General features: G+C 49.2%; 1 protein-coding gene and 1 pseudogene across 2 annotated transcripts in view; one reads left to right on the top strand and one right to left on the bottom strand.

Moving 5' to 3' along the window:
* Positions 1–17,187, top strand: part of Gcat (Glycine C-acetyltransferase) — a 238,625-nt gene that overhangs the window by 209,212 nt on the left and 12,226 nt on the right. The gene's annotated exons all lie outside the window — the stretch shown is intronic.
* On the bottom strand, positions 12,975–14,013 carry LOC146201431 (uncharacterized; annotated as a pseudogene).

The raw sequence follows: 17,187 nt of genomic DNA on the forward strand, positions 1-17,187 counted from the left end.
CTCATGAGGTTGCCCACCTCTGCATATTGGCTATATTGGTCTTCATTTCGGAAGAGGGATTCCTGGTTTTGAAGCAGTTCTTCTTGGACAATTCGGCATACCAGGCCAGCCATTGACTCGGGAGAACCAACATCTACACTTGCCACAGGAGTGACATTGGCCAGTCGACCAAATTTAGGGACTATACGATGAAGCTTAAGGGTTTCAAAAGTGCGGCAGTGCCTGATCACGTCAGCGGTAGAGTTCAAATGATCTTTGCTGATCAGAAATAGATATACAGTTGAATCCCGGTACAATGAACGCCACTTCAACAAAATTTTTGCCACAACAAAGTATTTTGCATTCCCCATAAAACCCCTATAGGACTTAATGCATTAAAATTTCCTCAAAAGCGAAGTACTTTGGGAGGCACATGTTCACTTCTACGAATCTCTTTTTTTTTTTTTTGCAAATTTTCGCTGGTGAGTGGCCTTGTCTTTCTTCAGAAGGTGGGTGCTGGAGAGCGACTTTCTCGTTCCCGCCGTTTATTTTTTTGCATCGCAGACCGCTGGGAGAGGATGCTCGTTTGATTTTTTTTTTTTCCCTTCAGATGCCCACATCATTTTTGAATTGACGTCATGCCCCGCCCATTGGCTAACTCCGTACTTCGTGTAAAAAAACAAGTCCGCCCTTGTCTTTGCTGGGCTTCTTCGATTGATACAGCTCGCGGTCACCGTGCTCGCGGTTTCCTGCCAAGCAGGAAAGCATGTCATGATCACTTGCGAGCGGTGTTGGCTGGCAAGCGTTCGCGGCCTCCAAGCGAAGAGAGGCTGCTTGAAAGTACGGGTAAAATGCGCCAGTGCGTAAATATGACGTCATCTGCTAGCGTCTTCGGCGGTGTCGTCTGCTAGGAACCGAGTGTGTTTCAGGCAGGCTGAGGACTGTTGGGCGGAGCTTCGTGCCCTGTCGGAGAAAAAAAGAAAAACGCGAGGCGGGCTGAAAAGCGCTGCAGGAAGAAGCCCACTCTGCATTACCATTTTTCTTCTTTGTGTGTCCTTGACGTTCGTGAGTGCATCATTCAGCATGTTCTCGTCTCGTTTCGTCTCTGCTAGTCGCTGCTAACTTCCTAGGATGTCACCGCCAGTGAAGAAGTGGCAGTTTTTTTCACTAGAAGAAAAAGCGCATATTATCGCCGAAGTAGAAAGTGAGAAAAAGGCGCAGATTTTGGCATCGCGCTGAGTTCGTTGTCAACAATACTGAAGAGTAAAGAAAGCATCGGCAAGGCACTTGCATCGGGCACTTCAGCGCAGCACAAGAAGGTGACGCAGCCAACATACGAGGAGCTTGATAAGGCTTTTGTTGTTGTTGTCCTCATCCACAAGGGTGATTGGCTACGACCAGGCAGTGATTACTGTTTCTGAGATTCCATTGTGCAGAACTAGGATTAGAATTTTGATAAAATTCGGTTCACTGTCAGTGATGGTTGAGGGGGCGTGGGCTTGCTGGGGCATGGGCTTGCTGAAATTTGATTTACTGAGAATAAAAATAATGATATAATAATATAATAATAAATAAATACATATTTACGAATAACAAAAATTATATCGGCTATAAAAGAAAAAAATTACAATCAGTTATGATGGAAAACAAGTTTATTCTAAAAAATTTTTTTACAAGAAAAAGCGCACATTCTTATCGGCACGTCCCAGCATAGAAGCGCTAAGAGACCGAACAATTGCTGATGACAAGTGCAAGTTTCTGTAATGCTATTTCTAAAAGCCGCCTCCTTAGCGATGTATATCGGCGACAGAAGAGCAAAAAATGTTCAGTTGTTTCTGGCTTGTCACAATATTGGCACAAGGGAGAGGTTGCGAGACCAGGTCTGTAAAGGTAAAAGTTGAGGAGCACGACAATGAAGCCGCGTGAAGGAACGCCAGGTTTTACTCCTCCAAGGGAACGGAAGGTGATGAAAATCATCCAGGGAAATAAGGGCATTAGTGCGAAATTCTTTCCTTAAAATGTAATTACAAGAGCATTGGACCACTCAGGGCTGCTTTTGCTGAAGCATCAGCAGACTCATTGAAATGAAGGCCCCTGTGGCCAGAAACCTAAGCTATCCTAATCGATTGAACATAAGGAGGGATGAGAAATTTAAATGTGTGAACTAACTGCGACTCACTAGACGCAGATAAAGAAATGCACATCGATAATGAATTGGTAAGTATTAAAGCCATTTAATAAGAATTTGGGAGTCTACGCAGGGCAAAAACTACAGCTAATAACTCCGCTAAATAAATTGAGGTGAAATCTGGAAGACAGAGAGCCCAACCAAGGGACTGAGAGAAAATGCCCACATCCGCCTTGTCTTCACTTACCGAGGCATCAGTCGCAATTATAACGTGAGCAAAAGGTCCTCAAGAAGTCCTGTGGTATGCCGCTCACCAAGGGGAAAGGCTGTCTATGCCTGGTTCGTCGAAACGTGAGCCAGGAACATCCCGCTTAGCGGAAGCATTGTTCAGCAGAAGGCCCTCAACTATCCTGTTTGCTAGGCCTGGATGACTTTAAGGCCAGCATAGGTTGGCTCAATTGCTTCAAAGCGAGGCACAACATTGTGGAAAAGGTTTTGTGCAGTGAAGCAAGTTCCGCGGACACTGGTGGCGCATTGGAATGGGTGGTAGACAACGTGGCTGATATTATGAGCGGCTATGTGCCATCTAATATTTACAACACAGACAAGACGGGCTTCTTTTATGAAATGCTGCCAGCGAGGACGCTAGATTTTAAAGGGCAGCGTTGCTAGGGTGGCAAGCACAGCAAGAAAAGGGTGACTGTGCTGCTGTGCACAAACATGGATCAATCGGACAAGCGTCTCCCTTTAGTTATTGGCAAAAGTGCCAAACCTCACTGCTTCAAGGGAAACAGAAGCCTTCCCGTCAAGTACGGACAGTTGTGGATGACCCGTGCCATATTTGCGGACTGGCTTGCAGCACTTGACCACGATGTGAGCAGGCAGAACCGAAAGGTTTGTTTGGGCAATTGTTCTGCCCACTGCATTGACGACGTCAAACTGTCAAGCGTCTAAGTGCGATTTTTCCCACCAAACTACACTTCAATCATTCGGCCGCTGGATCAAGGCATCGTCCGACGTGTGAAGTGTGCTTATCGGGAGAAGCTGATTCAGCGGAATCCCTTGAACCTCGAAACTGGCAGGGAGACAAAGGTGGACCTATTCATGGCTCTTCAGATGATGGCTGCTACGTGAAACGTGACCCGATCCGCCTTGATCTACAACTGCTTCCAGCACACCAGGTTTGTTGACCAAAAGGCGACCAGCACAGCTACAACCGCGGAAGATGACGCTCCATCATCGTCGACTCAGGGGATCAGTACGGCCTGGCAATCCCTCCAGGATGGAGGAAACGCCCCTGGCGACATCGAGTTGAAGGATTTCCTCATCGCTGACAAAGATGTGCTTGTCCACAAAGAGCTAAGTGATAAGGACATCATTAAAAGCGTTGGCGAGCCGGAAGAGCCGTCGTTTGATGCTGAAGACTACTCCGCCCAGGATTCACCCGCCTTGGAAACCTCGTCGCAGGTGATGGATGCCTTTGACATTCGACATAGCCGCAGCGAAAAAAACACAATCACAATCACAGAAGGAAGACACGTACACAAGGACCAACGCTGCGCTGACAACCAGTCTTGGTACAAACGCACTTGATGCCATAGCTCGGATCGCATAATTTTGCAGACGCGCTTGACATGCCCCCACGAAGGTCTGACAGGTCCGAAAAGGGCACTCACTTCTTCCGGAATCCGGCCTTTTCTGAGACAAACGGCGATGTATCTAGCACGGCAAGTCGCGAAGACGGTATTGGCGATCAGAGCATCGACGGAAGGAAAATGTTGTTTGACACAGAAAGAGGGGCCCACTGTAGAAGAAATATGCTTCAGTAAAACAAGCTTTTGGGCGAGTTGGTAGCTTACATTCGACATAGCCGCAGCGAAAAAAACACAATCACAATCACAGAAGGAAGACACGTACACAAGGACCAACGCTGCGCTGACAACCAGTCTTGGTACAAACGCACTTGACGCCATAGCTCGGATCGCATAATTTATTATTAGGACATTATTATTATTATTATTAGGACATTATTAGGAAGTTCCTGGGCTGTCACGTAGACGACGTTGCGATGGCTCTCTTAACAGAGTGTGAGAGTCGTGTGACGCTGCTGCTGGCAGTGAAACGCAAACAGACAAAGCTTACGGACTTCTGGAAATAAATTTTCTTTTTTTGCTCATGTTGTCTGTAAATTCTCGACAACGAAGATTTGTGACTACGAAATCTTTCGTACGCCCCGCTGATTTCGCTGTAGCAGGATTAAACTGTACATCTTCAGCGATGCCTTTCAGCAAATGCCTAACGTTGTCTTCTGACATTCGTGGGTTCACCACTTTGCAAAGCTTCAAAATTTCCTCAATGTATGTGGTACAAGTCTCACCAGGTACTTGGGCCTGCTGGAGCAATGTTTGCTCTACGTGTTTCTCTTTGTAGCTCCATCTTCAAACACTTCTTTATTTCTTCCGTGGAACGGTCCCAGCTAGTCAGTGTATCTTCAAGGTTGTCGAACCAGATTAGTGCTGTAGCTTCCAGAAAGAATACAACATTCACTAGTTTCACAGGGGGCTCCCATCCATTGTACCGGCTCATCCGCTCGTAATGCGTGAGCCACTCATCGATATCCTTGTCGGGTTTCCCAGTGAAGGTCCGGGGCTCGCGATGATGCTGCCACTTGCTCAGCGTTAGTGGCGTTCGCTGTGCATTGCTTTCTTGACTCGTATTCAAGGGCAGCAGAAGTAAGCCAGCGAGGTCAGAGGGATCCGCTTTGGGCTAACCCGCACGCTCTGCCAAATTGTGACGTACCGAGTATGTAACCAGACTTTTATTCTAGGCTGGGAAAACGAGAGTCCAAGGCTCACCAGCTTCCGTTTCTTCTTCCTTTCTTCCACCTCTTTCTCCTCCTCGTCCCTTCCGAACCTTACCATGTTACAGTATATTGCGATTCAATACAATTTCATTGAGATGTGTACCCCCCCCCCCTCCCCCAAGAAAAAAAAAACAAATATATAAAGGGAAATCCATTGTGTGAAAAGTGGCTGCAAGGATTTTTTCAAACTGCAATAATGAATAGTGTGTCACTGTAATCTACAATAGCCCCCTGGGGATGAAAAACGGAATACTTGGAAAAGTTAGTATTTGCTGTTGATGACGTTGCCATTCGAGAACAGCCTCATGCTGTGCAGTAGAATCTCAAATATGCAAACTGAACGTGTCTCGAAGAATATTAAAAGGGTGGATAACTGAGCTACTAGTTGATTAATACCTTTGTGTGGGCCAGTTGGTGAGGCATCGTGGAGAGGAGCAGTGCAAGAAAACAAGGACACACTGAAAAATGAGACTAGTGCTAATCCTGTTTTTCAGTGTGTCCTTGTTTTCTTGCGCTGCTCCTCTCCATGAGCTAGTTGGTACTTCAAGTTGGTTAATATTGTTACGGGGTAGTTCAGCTTGTAGCAGAGGGCGGACACTGAAGACAAGGCTTTCCAACGGACGTTCTCTGTAGGCACCAGCCGACGCTGTTGAACGTCGTCTTCTCTCCAAAACTCACGAGAGTCTTCTTCTTCTTTCCTTATGCGTATGCGTTCTTTCCTTATGCGTTGCACCGCCTAATGTGACACTACCCCGGCGGCTGAAAAGCACCGTCTCGGTGCGTACTAGCGTCCAAACCAGGGTCCATGTAGTACGGTTTTAGGCGTGCAACATGGACCGTCTCGGTGCGTGGTGTAGAGGCATGGCGGACGGGATGCAAGGGCACAATTTCGTATGTCACTGGTGTCACTTGTCGTAAAATACGGTAGGGTCCTGTATACCGGGGCAAAAGTTTTTCCGAGAGGCCAACGCGGCGAGCTGGAGTCCAGAGCAGCACGAGAGAGCCGCAAGAATACTCGGTGTTGCGATGACAGGAATCATAGCGACGTTTCTGGGAGTGCTGAGAGGCTGCGATTCGGTTGCGAGCCAAAACGCGAGCAGCATCAGCTCGGGCTATGGCGTCACGAGCATATGAGCTGGCAGTGGTGACAGACGAGAGCAGGCTGTCAAAAGGAAGCAGAGGTTCACGGCCGTATAAAAGATAGAAGGGGGAGTAGCAGGTAGTGTCGTGACGCGACGAATTGTAAGCGAATGTCACAAATGGCAGCGTTATGTCCCAGTCGCGGTGGTCATCAGAAACGTACATAGACAACATGTCAGTCAGTGTCCGGTTAAGGGGTTCGGTAAGCCCGTTCGTCTGTGGATGGTAGGCGGTCGTGAAAGAATGACGAACGTTGCACAACCGTAGGATCTCGTCGACTATACGAGCCAGAAAGCAACGGCCACGGTCGGTGAGCAGTTGGCGGGGAGCTCCATGGACGAGTATAACGTCGTTGAGGAGGAAAGCAGCGACATCAGTTGCACAACTGGTTGGTATTGCTCGTGTGACCGCGTAGCGTGTTGTGTAATCAGTGGCCACCGCAATCCATTTGTTCCCCGATACGGACAGTGGAAAAGGCCCTAGAAGATCCAGACCCACTCGAGAAAATGGGTCTATGGGGATGTCGATTGGCTGCAGAAGTCCAGCTGGTAAAAGTGATGGCTTTTTCCGGCGTTGACAGCGGTCACAAGCAGCTACGTAACGGCGGACTGCGCGATATAGGCCTGGCCAAAAGAACCGACGACGCACACTGTCGTATGTGCGAGAGACGCCTAAATGACCCGCTGTAGGAACGTCGTGAAGTTGTTGAAGGACGGTTGAGCGTAGGTGCTGAGGGACTACTAGTAGAAGGTCGGGGCCATCAGGTCGCATATTGTGCCGGTATAAGGTGCCGTCGTGGAGCACAAACAAACGAAGAGAAGGGTCATCGCGATCGGCGCTGAGGCGATTGATAATTTCGCGAAGCTGAGGGTCCTGGCGTTGCTCATGGCGAATGTTGGAGAAATCATAAATAGAGAGCACGCAAGCGTCATTGTCACATTCAGGTTGGCTTGGCGGGTCGACTGGATGACGGGACAGGCAATCGGCGTCTCGATGCAACTGGCCAGACTTATAAATTACTGAAAAATTGTACTCCTGAAGGCGCAAGGCCCAACGTCCAAGGCGGCCAGTAGGGTCTTTGAGTGTAGAAAGCCAACACAGTGCGTGGTGGTCAGTGACTACTGTGAATGGCCGCCCATACAAGTAAGGGCGGAACTTTGTAATGGCCCAAACTAGGGCTAAGCACTCACGTTCAGTGATGGAATAATTTTGTTCGGCCGCAGAGAGGAGTCGGCTGGCATAGGCGATGACGCGGGGTAATCCGAGCTGACGTTGTGCGAGAACGGCACCAATTCCATGACCACTTGCGTCGGTGCGCACTTCTGTGGGCGCTGACGGATTGAAGTGAGCCAACACTGGCGGACCGGTGAGGTGGGCAATAAGAGCGACGAAGGCGGCCGATTGTTCGTGGCCCCAGGTAAAGGAGACCTCTTTTTTCAGAAGCTGCGTGAGCGGACGGGCTATTTCTGCGAAGTTTGGTACAAATCGCCGGAAATATGAGCAAAGACCGAGGAAGCTACGCACGTCGCTGCTAGATTTCGGTTTAGAGAAATCCCTTACAGCACGAATTTTGTCGGGATCCGGTTGGATGCCATGGGTGTTGACTAAATGCCCTAGGACCTTGAGTTCCCGGCGACCAAAGGTACACTTCTTGGAGTTCAACTGAAGGCCAGCTCGTCGGAAGACGCCAAGAATAGCCGAAACACGATGGAGGTGGCCTTCAAAGGTTGATGAAAATACAATGACGTCATCGAGGTAGCACAGACATGTGGTCCATTTGAGCCCGCGTAATAGGGAGTCCATCATACGCTCGAATGTCGCAGGGGCATTACATAAGCCGAAAGGCATCACCTTGAATTGGTAGAGGCCATCCGGGGTGACAAAAGCCGTCTTTTCACGATCTCTTTCGTCAACAGAGATCTGCCAATATCCAGAACGGAGATCGATGGAGGAGAAGTAGTTAGCACCGTGCAGGCAGTCGAGAGCGTCATCGATCCTTGGAAGAGGGTACACGTCTTTCTTTGTTATCTTGTTTAGGTGTCGATAATCAACGCAAAACCTCCAGCTGTTGTCTTTCTTTTTGACGAGTACTACCGGAGACGCCCAGGGGCTGCTCGACGGCTCAATAATGTTGCTTGCCAACATTTTCTCTACTTCGTCCTGAATGATCCTGCGTTCGGAAAGAGCAACTCTGTAAGGCCGTCGATGAATAGGTCGGGCATCTCCAGTATCAATACGATGTGTGACGACGGACGTTTGGCCCAGGGATCCGTGACCGAAATCAAAAATGTCGCTGAATGACCGCAAAAGGCCGGCAAGGGCGCTGGCATATTCGGGACGCAGGTCAGAGGCAACCATGGCTGAGATGCGGTCCTCCGGACTATGTGATGGGACAGGTTGTGCAGGTACGTCGGCGTGACGGTCGGACAGCACTGCAGAAATGGTAAAGGTGGACAAAGGCGACAGCTCGGCAAGGGAAATGCCCTCCGGGAGAACTTGTGAAGACATGCTGAAGTTGAGTACGGGAATGTAGGTGAGGTTATTCTCGACGTGTACAATGTTATGAGGTAGCACGATGTTGCGCTGTAGAGTGACGTCGGTGATGGGGTTGACAACGTAGTCGCCATCAGGAAGGGAGGGAAAAGGTGACATGGGCACGTATACTGCTGCCTCGGGAGGTAGGCGAGTAAATGCACTGGAGCGGAGGCGAGGCTGGGATTGGTCAGCACTGGGGTCGTGAACACAATGGGGCAGGGCTAGGCGCAGAAGTCCGGCGGAACAGTCAATGAGTGCGGAATGGGCTGTTAAAAAGTCGAGGCCTAAAATCACGTCTTGAGGACAAGTATTAAGGACGGCGAAGAGCACAGGGACATGGTGGCCGGCGATGCTAACGCGTGCAGTGCACATTCCGATGATGGCAGCAGTTTTTCCATCAGCAACGCGAACTGTAGAGGTGTTAGCGGGCGTAAGAACTTTTTTGAGGCGCTGGCGGAAGGACGAACTAAGAACTGAAATATGGGCTCCAGTGTCAATGAGAGCGGGCACAGGGACTCTATCTACGAGGACATTGATCAGGTTGCGGCGTGGTGCGATGGTCGAAACACAGTTGGCTGTCCGGGTTGGTAACGCAGCGTCACGTCCGGGCGCTGCGTTGCCTAGTTTCCCGAGTAGGTGCCTTGGTACGTTGGGGACAAGCTGCGGCGACGAGTAGGTGATCGGGAATGGTGGGCTTGAGGCGATGGAGAACGGCTAGGACGACGGTCTTGCTCTGTGTTCTCAGTACGAAGATGTGCTGGGGTGACAGAAACGCGTCGTGGTGCATAATAGTTATGGCGGGCAGGGCTGTAATAGGGTTGAGAGGGGGGAGCCGGGAGGCTGCGGCAATAGCGGGATGTATGGCCAGCTCGACAGCAGACGAAGCAAATAGGCCTATCGTCAGATGTGCGCCACTCCGCAGGATTGCGGGTAGGGTAGCGCGGTGTGTAGGGCGGGGTTGTGGCAGCAGCAGCAACCACTGGGATTGGCTGTGGTGCAGGGGGTGGTGGGGCGGGATTTGAAACGAGGCCCACATTAGCGAATTCTTGGCGGACAACAGCCTGTATCATAGCTATTGTTGCCTGTGCAGGAGGTGACGTATGTGTAGCAGGAGTCAAGGCCTCGATTTCTCTGCGGACGATGGTAGTGAGGTTATTCTGACTTGAAGGCTGCTGTAACGTGGGCAAGTCGTCACATGAAGATGTAGTCGCCGTGTTGGGAAGGCGCTGAAACCGATGGACGATGCGGCGCTGCTTCGCCTGTTCGAAACGGCGACAGACTTGCAGGACTGAGTCCACCGTAGAGCAGTCTTTACAGAGAAGTATATTGAATGCGTCATCGGCGATACCCTTAAGTATGTGGCCCACTTTATCATCTTCGGTCATGGAGGTATTCACCTTTCGACACAATGCGAGAACGTCCTGTATGTAGGCCAGGTATGACTCGGTGGACGACTGAGCCCGAGTAGCCAGGTCTTTTTTGGCTGCCAGAGCTCGCCCAATTGGTTTGCCGAATAAGTCCTGCAGTTTTTGTTTGCAGATGTCCCACGTAGGCATCTCCTGTTCGTGATTGGTAAACCAGGTCTTCGCCGTTCCCGCCAGATAGAAGATGATGTTTGCCAGCATTATGCTAGCATCCCAGCGGTTATTCTTGCTGCACCTTTCATATTCGTCGAGCCAATCTTCAACGTCCTTGTTGTCTTCGCCGTTAAAGATAGGCGGATGACGGATTTTGGTTAAAACCATGGGGGCAGCTGGAGTTTCCGTAGCGGGTGATGCGTCCTGGGATGCCATGCTTACTGTGGTAGTCGGTGGGGTGAGCTCAGGGAGATGACGTCCACTGCGCAAATCCAGGTTTCTGGCGTGAAAGTACGAGGAGCTGTGGCAAGGGGAATCGAAAGTACCTCCACCAAGGTGTTACGGGGTAGTTCAGCTTGTAGCAGAGGGCGGACACTGAAGACAAGGCTTTCCAACGGACGTTCTCTGTAGGCACCAGCCGACGCTGTTGAACGTCGTCTTCTCTCCAAAACTCACGAGAGTCTTCTTCTTCTTTCCTTATGCGTATGCGTTCTTTCCTTATGCGTTGCACCGCGTAATGTGACAATATTTTCAAGTTTTTGATGGAGCAGAATTAAAAACAATGGGGAGACAGAAAGAAACACCCTCATTTATTTTTATTCTGCTGCATCAAAAGCTCGAACATCCAAAACAAATGAAGTTTGTGTGCTGAAGATAAATTCATGCACGATTGTTAATGGGACTTATTTACAATTTCACGTCACCACTTGTGGTGCACCTCTGCCCATTTCACCAAGTCAGTGATGTAGGCTGTGCTATGCAAAACAGGGAAAATGAATATTGTTTCTTCTCTTTGCTTATTCTCTTTAGTGGCACAGCAGGGGACACCCGAAATTCTACACATTGTGTACTATACAGTATGGCCCATCTGTGTTATTCTGACATTTGTATTAGTCACAATCATATCATCGCGGTTGTACTGTGTATTAGCGTATAGCCCAATGAGCATTTTGTTTTTTTATATTGACAGTAAGCAATGTTGTCCCCCTACTTTGGCTACAAATTTGAGCCCTTAGGGGTCTTCACTTGGTGAGCTAGGAATACAGCTTACTGGATTACTTTTTTCGCTTTTTGCTAGCCAATGCCGCTTTTGAAGTTTCTTTCTCAGCAAGGTTCTTTGCTTACCCAGAATATTTTAGTTTCACATATAGAGGCACTTGAAAATGCACTTAAAGTGCAGCTTAGAAATGGAGTTGCTGCATTATGCGCATAGCAGACGCGCGAGTGTTGTCGTCATTGTCTTTCATGAGCATCAGGCGCTAAACATGGTTGCCGTCATTCTCTTAAACATCAGGCGCCGAGCATTTCAGAGCCGAATACCTGTCATGCACAGGATATTCATTTAAATATTGTTTAAATACCCTAGGTGCCAATGAAAATTTCACATCTGGTGTTGTGCTGGTAATAAGAAATGGCACCTGAAAAGTTAATTTCTGTTTTCCATAGTTGGTCTGAAAAATAGGTACAAGTTTTGTTGTGTTCTCAGATCATACATTAGTGTAGGTAGAATAGCATACCTCTTATTATGGTGAATGTACTGCAGAAGACGATGAGCAGGTAAAATGGCGTATTTTTTAAACAAAGGTTCTGTATGCAAATCTCGTAGTATACTATAAAAGCCTTAATAGCTTTTTTTGGAGAACAAGCAACTTATTAATATTTGCGGAAGTAGTGGTTCCCCGTACAGTATGCTAGTTTGGAATTAAAATCGTTAGCCAAACCAAATAAGTAATTTTGTAGACATCCTGCAGTTCTGCTCAAGTATTTTACTAAATTTAAAATGTGCGTATTCCATGAAAGATTTTCATTGAACCAAAAGCCTAGAAACTTGTGATTTGTAACTTGCTTTATAATGCTGCTGTTATATTTAAATTACTATACTACATTGAAGAGTGGTGTTGATTGGCCTAAATATTATGTAAGTAGTCTTACTCACACTGAGTTTGTCGTCAACCAAATCCCTAAATTGTTTGTCAGAGCTAAGATAAGGAATAACCAGCAGGAACGAGATGTATTAGCAAAGTGGAGCGCCTGTTTCGCAGCAGCGAATGCAGCTGCAGTGTCCACTCAAGTGGCACAGCTGGATCTTTTTTGGTTGCCAAAAGGTTGGTAGAGACTTCAGGAAACTGGCACACTTGGGGATAAAGCGGTGGTGATAGTTCAGAATGCCCAAGAATTCTCTGAGATTCTTCAATGATGTCAGGGGTGGAACATTTTGAACGGCCTTTACTTTGCTGTAGAGAGGTCGGATACATTGAGGAGTGACAAGATGGCCTAGAAACTCAATTGTAGCAACACCAGAAAGGCACCCGTCTGGATTGATAACAAGGCCGTATTCATCAAGGCGTTGTAAAAGGGCGCGCAGGTGAGCTGCGTGCTCATCCTCGGAGGAGCTTGCGACGAGGAGATCATCGATGTAGGCGAAAATGAAGTCGAGGCCTCACTTAACCTCATTTATAATGCGCTGAAAAGTCTGTGTAGTGTTGCGCAATCCAAAAGGCATCCTCACATACTCAAAGAGGCCGAATGGTGCGGTAATGGCCACGGGGATGTGATGGTAAGTCTTCACTAAGTCAATCTTAGAGAAGATCATGCAACCAGCCAAATTTGATGAGAAGTGCTGTATGTGAGGAAGTGGATAGCGGTCTAGTAAGGTGTGAGGGCGTTGTAATCTCCACGTGGCCTCCAGTCACCCGATCTTTCTTTGGCAACATGCCCAGTTGCTGGAGGAAGTTCAAGCATGTGTTGAAACTCACGGCGAGCGACAGAGAGACGTTCTCCTGACAGGCGGTGAGGGCGAGCAAACACAGGTGGTCCAGAGGTCATGATGTGGTGGGTGATCAAGTGTTTCACTGGTGACTCTCTGGTGTGCTGCTTCGTGATGTTGGGAAAATCGGCAAGGATTTTCCCATACGGCGAAGCAGGGACGAGAGCTCTAAGGCCTGTCGCCGAAGAGGTGGAGAGTACGCCATTGACGGAGAGTTTCATGCTGAGATCGATGAGGCAATCGGCCTGCATATCGACAGTGAGGTTGAAGAAACTGAGGAAATCAGCCTCGAGAACAGCTTGTGAGACAGTGGCGATGATGAAAATCCAGCGGAACACTAGGCGCAATCCGAGGTTAAGTGTAAGAGACCGTTGGCCGTATGTGTGGATGGGGGAGTTGTTTATCGCTTGGAGCGGGGAAGCCGGTTCGTTGTGACGGCAATCTGCCCAAGCTGCTTGTATTACACTCACCTGTGCTCCCGCGTCAACGAGGAAGCGAGTGCCAGTGATCTTGTCCGAAACATAAAATAGGCGGCATGTCCATACCACTTGCCGGCCGCAGCATTTCCCAACCAGGCGCACGGGTGGGTGCACTTGTAGGCAGAGCTGCCGAAAATACGGTGGTGCCAGCACACAGCCGAGGAGGAGTCTTGCCGTGCTTCGAATGGTTGGAGTTCCGGCGAGGGCGACGGTGTCTGGGAGTGGCGGCGGGACTGGAACCTCGGCGGAGAACGCCGTGGCAGGGGCTCGAGGTCATCAAGCCACCTGGCTAAAGCATCCAGTCGCTCTTTTATGCTCACAAGCTGAGAGGCTGTGGTAGTAGTGGAAGGCGGAGCAGTCATGGCGCTGATGCTGGCGTGCCTTGAGTTATACGCAACATGGTCCGTGAGTTCGGCGAGCTTGTCCAGAGTGGCATCACCTGCAGCCGCGAGGACGAAGACGATGTTCTGGGGAAGCCGCTGGAGAAACAACTCGCGTAGTAAACTGTCCGGCCCCAAGGGGGAGTCTGCAAGCAGCTGTCGCATGCGACAGAGGAGCTGCGAAGGATGGCTATCACTGAGTTTTGTAGCGGTGAGGAGCTGCTGGAGTCTGCTGTGCTCGGAAATCAGCGGTCAACGAGAGCCGCCTTCAACGTGCTAAAAGGTCAGGCTGTGTCCGGCGAAGCGATAATGTCCACTAATTCCTCGGCGACGTCAGGAGGCAGGGAGGACATGAGATGAAGGAACTTGCTCTCCTGGCTGGTGGTACACCACGTGTGGAAATATGGAAAAAGTGAATTTTTCTATTCTATTGAGTAGATTATTTACTTGAAACCATAATTTCCTTTCATCATTACGCAGCTGTGAAAGCGCTCAACATAGTAATTGAATTTGGAACTTGTTGGCTCCTTATTTAATTTGTTCCTGTATTTCTTGTAGTCAGTAAAAATATTGTCACAGTGTGAAGTCTGATCAGAAGTCACCGCAGGACACAGGAGTCACAGAAGTCACAGTGCGGCAGGAAACTAGTAGGCCTGCTTCAACAGAAGAACTTCGGTTTCTTAAGGCTGACGCTCGCGATCAGCGCAGAGGGAAGACAAAGAATGCAGCGTGTCATTGCCCCCCCCCCCCCCCGGGTACAAGAAGCATCGCCCCAATGCTGGAAGTGTGGGTAGAGATAAGAGAAAAAAAATATTGCACGAAGGGCAGTTGCTCGCGCACAGAAAGAGTCAACATTATCGGTCGTAATACGGTTTCAGGCGGACCACGTGCACCACGTCCGGGAGCGTGGAGCGTCGGGACTTTTTAAATCCATCAGGAACAACCTCATAGGTTAGGTCCCCAACTTGGCTTACCACTTTGTACGGGCCAAAGTAACGACACAGCAGTTTCTCGCTGAGGCCTCGTCGACGTACAGGAAACCAAACCCAGACACGGTCTCCAGCTGTGTACCGGGCGTCACGGTGTCAGAGGTTGTATCGTTGGGCATCGCGGCGTTGCTGATACTGAATTCGCAACATGGCCAGCTGACGGGCCTCTTCGGCTAGGTGCAGAAAGGTGTGAACATCTGCTTGTTGGTTGCCGTCGTCTAGATGTGGTAACATGGCATCAAGCATTGTGGTCACCTCACGGCCATGGACCAGACGGAAAGGTGTCATGTTCATTGTTTCCTGGACCGCTCTATTGTATGCAAGGGTATTGTACGGGAGCACTTCATCCCACGTTTTGTGCTCTACGTCGACATACATTGAGAGCATATCAGCAAGTGTTTTGTTCAAGCACTCGGTCAAGCCGTTCGTTTGAGGATGGTATGGTGTCGCCTTCCTGTGTTCAGTATGACTGTGAATTAAAATCTGTTGCAGAAATTTGGCTGTAAATGCGGCTCCTCTGTCAGTGATCAAAATCTCCGGTGCGCCATGGCAAAGGACAACGCAATTGATGAAAAGCTTTGCAACCTTTAAGGCAGCACCGTTGGGTAGAGCGGAGGTTTCCACATATCGTGTAAGGTAATCCGTAGCAATAATGACCCACCGGTTACCGGAGTGTGAAAGGGGAAATGGTCCCAGCATGTCCATGCCAATCTGCTGGAAAGGCCTCGATGGTGGGTCTATTGGCTTCAAGAGTCCGGTGGGCTTAGTAGGCGACACCTTATGACACTGACAGCTGTGACACGTTTTCACATAGTGTGAAATGTCGGAGTTAAGTCGAGGCCAGTAGTACTTTTCCTTGAGCCTTGCAAGCATGCGGGTGACTCCCAAATGTCCAGAAGTTGGTTCATCGTGGCAAGCTTGTAAAATTTCATCACGTAGACACATAGGTACAACAATCAGGTACGGCGTTTGGCTGGCGGAAAAGTTTTTCTTCATGAGGACACCATTGCGCACACATAACGATGACAGAGCACGCTTGAAAGCTCTCGGAGCAGTTGTACGTGCACCGTTTAGATAGTCCATGATGTGACCAAGTTCGGGATCTGCAGATTGTCTTTCAGCGAGGCACTCTGTGCTGATGGCATTTAACGGTATGACATCATCAGGAATTTCATCTGCGGGGGGATCTACAGGGGCCCGTGAGAAGCAGTCGGCGTCCGAGTGCTGGCGGCCAGACTTGTACGTGACAGTTATGTTGAATTCCTGTAGTCATAGACTCCATCTTACAAGGCGGGTTGAAGGGTCCTTTAGGGTTGCAAGCCAACATAGGGCATGCTGGTCAGTAACTAATTTGAATAGTTTCCCATAAAGGTATGGCCGGAATTTCGACGTCGCCCACACAATGGCTAGACATTCTTCCTTTGTTGCAGAATAGTTCGATTCCGCTTTAGATAGACAGCGACTGGCATAAGCGGTCACACGTTCTTGTCCGCCCTGGATTTGAACTAGAACGGAGCTCAAGCCTATGTTGCTTGCATCGGCATGAAGCTCCGTGTCGGCGTTTTCGTCAAAGTCAGCCAATACAGGAGGTGTTTGTAGGCAGCATTGAAGCTCTTTGAATGCTTGTTCCTGTGGTGTGTCCCAGTGAAAGGCATGTCTGTCTTTGTCAGACGTGTTAGGGGCTCAACGAGTCGAGCAAAATCTTTGACGTAGCGCCGGTAGTAGGCACATAAGCCAAGAAATCGTCGAACAGCTTTCTGGTCTTGGGGCGGAGGGAGTTGGCAATAGCTGTCATTTTCTCTGGGTCCGGCAGGACACCAGCGTGGCTTATGACGTGCCCCAAGAACTTGAGCTCCGTATAAGAAAAATGACACTTCTCGTTCTTTAACGTAAGGCCAGAAGATGTTATGGCTTGCAAAACAGTTTCAAGGTGCCGAAGGTGCTCCTTGAACGTTGGAGTGAAGACCACAACGTCGTCAAGGTAAATGAGACATGTCTGCCACTTGAGATCTGCAAGTACGGTGTCCATAAGCCATTGGAAAGTAGCCGGCGCAGAGCAGAGACCAAAGGGCGTAGCCTTGAACTCGTAGAGCCCATCCGGAGTAATAAACGCCGTTTTCTCGCGGTCCCTCTCATCTACCTCTATTTGCCAATATCCGGATTTCTAGTCCATTGAAGAGAAATATTTCGCGGAGCAGAGACGATCTAGAGCATCGTCGATGCGTGGCAGGGTATAGACGTCTTTCTTCATAGCTTTGTTTAGCTGGCGGTAATCCGCACAAAACCTCAGCGTACCATCCTTTTTCTTCACAAGAATGACAGGTGCAGCCCATGGACTCCGCAAGGGCTG

The sequence above is a fragment of the Amblyomma maculatum genome, chromosome 2 (assembly GCF_055883805.1).
Source record: "Amblyomma maculatum isolate TAMU_Amacu chromosome 2, ASM5588380v1, whole genome shotgun sequence".
Lineage (NCBI taxonomy): Eukaryota > Metazoa > Arthropoda > Arachnida > Ixodida > Ixodidae > Amblyomma > Amblyomma maculatum.